At 44.5% G+C, this 4,667-nt stretch overlaps 1 non-coding gene across 1 annotated transcript; it reads right to left on the bottom strand.

Moving 5' to 3' along the window:
- Positions 1–3,414: 3,414 nt before the first annotated feature.
- On the bottom strand, positions 3,415–3,488 carry TRNAI-AAU (transfer RNA isoleucine (anticodon AAU)). Its single transcript has one exon. It is a non-coding gene; the product is annotated as a tRNA-Ile (tRNA).
- Between the last annotated feature and the right edge of the window lie 1,179 nt (positions 3,489–4,667).

Genomic DNA, 4,667 nt, shown 5'->3' with positions numbered 1-4,667 from the left:
TGGCTCCTAGTTCATTTTCAGGTGCAAATCAAAGCATTCATTCTGATCAATAAATTCCTTCAGGATGTAGGTCCTGCCTGTCAGAGTCACTCTCTACACACCGTCTCAACAACCGAGATTAGTGGGGCCCTCCTGTTGCCAATACTTTCAACTGAACTGTAGGCACTAGGTATTAGCAGTGGAGAGCCCTTGACGCCAGAGTTTGCATCCCCTGCTGGGCTGATGGAGTCTGAGTCTGCTGACTTTTGGGACATGCTCCCAGGGTCACCTGTAACCTCTGGAGTTTTTGAAAGGTGAATGTGGGTTGAGTGGAAGTCATTACATTAGTGACTCTTTGACCTTTGCCAAATGATTTGAAAAGGTAATATTCGGACTGATGCCCAGACTCTTTGCGAACAAAGAAATAATTCTCCTAGGAGCACACAAGTCTATAGCCAGGAGACAGCCTGGGTTATTAGAATCTAGTAATGTGAGGGAAACGGATATCTGGACGTTTGCCTGCTTCATTCAGAGGCAGCCACTCCAGCAGAGCTGGTTCATCCTGTTCTGGCTGATAGCATGCAACTTCTGTGCTTTTAAAGGAAGGAGCAAATGCTGCCAAGAGACTCCAGTAATCTGATGGTGTCTCCAAAAGCTATCATTTCAATTACATTGTTTGGATTTGAGCATTAATGGACAAGGCACTGGTGCAGTCACAAATGCAATTATAAATAGCGCTCCTCCTTTCACTTGAGAGGATAGCCTAACCCCCTGCGTGCGCATTAATAGACAAAATCCAGGCCAACACAGGACATTGGGGCCATTCAAGTTAATTTTACAAGAATTTTACAATCCTTGAGAGTGATTATCTTGAATTTAAAGAATTAGATCTAGGCTTTTGTTTTACGCCCATGTTTAAACACACCTGAACACAGGTGAAGTTCAGATTCAGATCTCTATAAAAAGCTAAAACTCAAGAACTCAGGTTCAAACCTGCTTGATCCTGGGCTAAATCTGAATTTTGTCGTTCAGCTCATCCTTAGCATAAATACCAGCGTTAGACACTTGTGAAGAATGAGTGTACACAATAACTGTTACAGAATGGACTAGGTCCTCAGCTGATATAAACTGGTATAGTCCCTTTGATTTCAGGGGAGTTATGCCAAAACACACCAGCTCAGCATGTGGCCGTTTGTCTGAATCTGTTCTCACTTACCCTGCTGCTTCTCCACTGAAGTAAACTCTGTGCTGGTGTAAAAGAGTGCAGATGCATTGAGTTTGAGGAACTTTGCCTTTTTACATTGGCAGAGTATCTGGCCCATTGACTTATTCCTGATTTGCACCTTACTCCAAGGACTTCTGGTTTGAGATCACAGTCCGGCACAGCCTTTTCAAAAACCGGCTACAGCATGCTCTAGCCTTGATTTCAGTTCTTCTCATTTGATGACTTGCCGAGTTAATGACTGTACTCCCTAATGGGATCAGCAATTTTCTTCTAGAGAAATTCATTATAATAAGCACCATCATAGTCCAAATAAAAATAACTTACTCAACAATAAACAAATGTAAACTCTTTCAACATTGCACCTGGTATTTCTATCTAAGGTAGATCTAAGTCCCTCATAACTGTAGTAATGGCCTCACAACCGCTTTGAGGTAAGGAGACAGTTCCCCATTTTACTCATGGGGATACTAAGGGCATGTCTTCACTGCAGAGTTAACATGATGATCAGCAGCTGGGTTAGCCTAGCCTAGATGTGAGCAGCCACACTGCAAAGCACTGCCTGAATTATCGGGTCCTGACTTGTGCTTCCCCCACATGAGTCACCTGGACTTCTGGTGTTGTGTCCCATGTTTCTATGTGCCACAGCGAGCTGAGCCGCTGTGATTCTTTCCCTGTGTGCTGTGGGAGAACTTATTAGTCCTTTTGGGCACACCAGTAGGGGTGGATTGTGAAGAACTATCAGCACTCAAAAGGTTTAGCCTGTGCCCTCATAGCAGAGTCGGTGGGGCCTGGATCCATAAATGTACTTGGGCACCTAAGCCCCATTTTTAGGCTACAAGCGAAAACCCAAGTAAGGCTTTCACTCGGGCTGGTAACCCAGGCCCAGATGGATCTACATGTGGCATGTGATCCTGAGTGTCACAGGGCCTAACTTTTAGGCACCTAGGAAGGTCAAAGAAACAACACTGAGATCCACAAAGCCTGTGTTAGACACCTAAGTTCTCTATACAATGCATGGGGAGAGACTTGTGCCTCAGAATGCAATTCAGAAAAGCCAGCACAATCTACAGTAACAGTCAATGGAGCAGGGGGACTGAACTCTGGGTGTCCCTCGTTGATACCATAACCACCAGGCTACAGAGCCATTCTCACATGCTCTTTTTCCTGTGTCGATTTAAGTAGCCTCCTCCGGCAGCCAGATTTTGAATGGGGCCTGATTTGGCAGATGTGCTCAGACCACGTTTCTTGGATCAGGCCGCAGATGAGTTAGGCGGAACACAGGAACATAAGAACATAATATAAAAATGGCCATATTGGGTCAGGCTAAAGGTCCATTTAGCCCAGAATAGGTGACCTCAGGCACCAGCTTCCTCCTTTCTATGGGTGTGCTCAACCCCCGCTCAGCCTCAGGCCCTGCCCACACTTCACCCCTTGCTCCCACCCTCCCCCTGAAGCACCCATGGAGTCGGTGCCTATGTAGGTAATCATCAAGCGATCCATCCCCTGTCACCCATTCCCAACTTATGGCAAACAAAGGCTAGGGCCACCATTCCTGCCTATTCTGGCTAATAGCCATTGATGGACCTATCCTCCATGAACTTATCTAGCTCTTTTTTGAACCCTGTTATGGTCTTGGCCTTCACAAATCCTCTGGCAAAGAGTTCCACAGGTTGACTGTACATTGTGTGAAAAAATACTTCCTTTTTATTTGTTTTAAATCTGCTGCCTATTCATTTCATTTGGTGACCCCTACTTCTTGTGTTATGAGAAGGAGTAAATAATACTTCCTTATTTACTTTCTCCACACCAGTCATGATTTTATAGACTTCAATCATATCTCCCCTTAGCCGTCTCTTTTCCAAGCTGAAAAGTCCCAGTCTTATTAATCCCTGCTCATATGGAAGCTGTTCCATCTCCCTAACCATTTTGGTTGCCCTTTTCTGAACCTTTTCCAATTCCAATATATCTTTTTTGAGATGGGGCAACCACATAGAATCATAGAAGGTTAGGGTTGGAAGGGACCTCAGGAGGTCATCTAGTCCAACCCCCTGCTCAAAGCAGGACCAATCCCCAATTTTTGCCCCAGATCCCTAAATGGCCCCCTCAAGGATTGACCTCACAACCCTGGTTTAGCAGGCCAATGCTCAAACCACTGAGCTATCCCTCCCCCCTAAAGAGCAGAAGCCACACTCTCCATCCAGCACACGGAGTGGCCAGCATGGGGCTTGAACCCATGACCTTGGTGTTATTAGCACCACGCTCTACCCAGCTGAGCTCGCCAGCCCCCACAAATACTGCATCCAGTATTCAAGATGTGGGCGTACCAAGGATATATATAGAGGCAACATGATATTTTCTGTCTTTTCCAAAGAGAGGAACACACATCTTCTTCCACTTTGTGAATTGCACTGGAGTTTAGGTATGAGACAGGCTTTCAGAGGCCTACAGTGAGGCAGCAGTGCACATGCCCAGAGGCAGGAACTTAAGACACCTAGAGAACTTATACAGTGAAAACTTAAGTTCCTAAATTCACTTGGTGCCTATAGGGTTAGGCGGCAGCCAAGCAGTGGTTTTATGGGTCATAATGGTGCCTAAAATCTGGGGGTGTAGGTGCCTAAATCCCTTCGTGGATCTGGGCCATAGTAATTAAGATTGAGATAGGCAGTCCAACCTAAATCCAATTTTTAGTTGCCTATATTTTGCTTTTTGGATTAAAATTTTATCATGGTTGGTCTGATCCTAAGGCTGAAATTTTGGCAAAAGCTTGAAGAAAAATAATGAATCCAAATACAGAATTTTAAAACCACCCCATCGAAAGTAATAGGGATTTATCCCTGCTGTAGCATTCTAAAGGTTGGTTTAAACATTCTGCAGAAAGGTGATTGTTCTCTATTCAGTTCTATAGGACTGTTCCATAAGGGATATCTCTGTGCCATGGTCTGAGAGATCTGTAAGTAACTGTCCTTGATCACCATTCTCATGGGTTCTGAGGATGTCACATTAGTGATAGTCTCATGCATATAAAGGGATAGATCCTCAGCAGGTATAAAGTGCTCCATTGAAATCAAAGACAGAAGGAAAGATGGTCCAGTGGTTAGGGTGTTAGCCCTGAAGTAGGGCTAGAAGATGCCTTGTGTGATCTTGGGCGAGTCACGTAGGGGCAGATTTTTAAAGGTATTTAAGCACCTAAAGAGGTACATAGGCACTTGGCAGGATTTTCAAAAGCACCTAGGTGACCGATTCCTATTGTGGGAGTGAGGCACCTACAGTGTTTTTGAAAATCCCACTAAGTGCCTATCTGCATCTTCACTTGTCTAAATATCTTTTTAAAAAAATCTGTCCCTTTGTCACTCTGTGCTTCAGTTCTCCATTTTCACATTGGAGCTAGTAGATCTTCTCTACTCTAAAGGGGTGTGTGAGAGTAAATGCATTAAAGATGGTGAGATACCCAGATACTATGGTA

Source organism: Eretmochelys imbricata, chromosome 1 (assembly GCF_965152235.1).
Source record: "Eretmochelys imbricata isolate rEreImb1 chromosome 1, rEreImb1.hap1, whole genome shotgun sequence".
Classification (NCBI taxonomy): Eukaryota; Metazoa; Chordata; order Testudines; family Cheloniidae; genus Eretmochelys; species Eretmochelys imbricata.
This window is presented reverse-complemented; position numbering and strand designations above follow the sequence as displayed.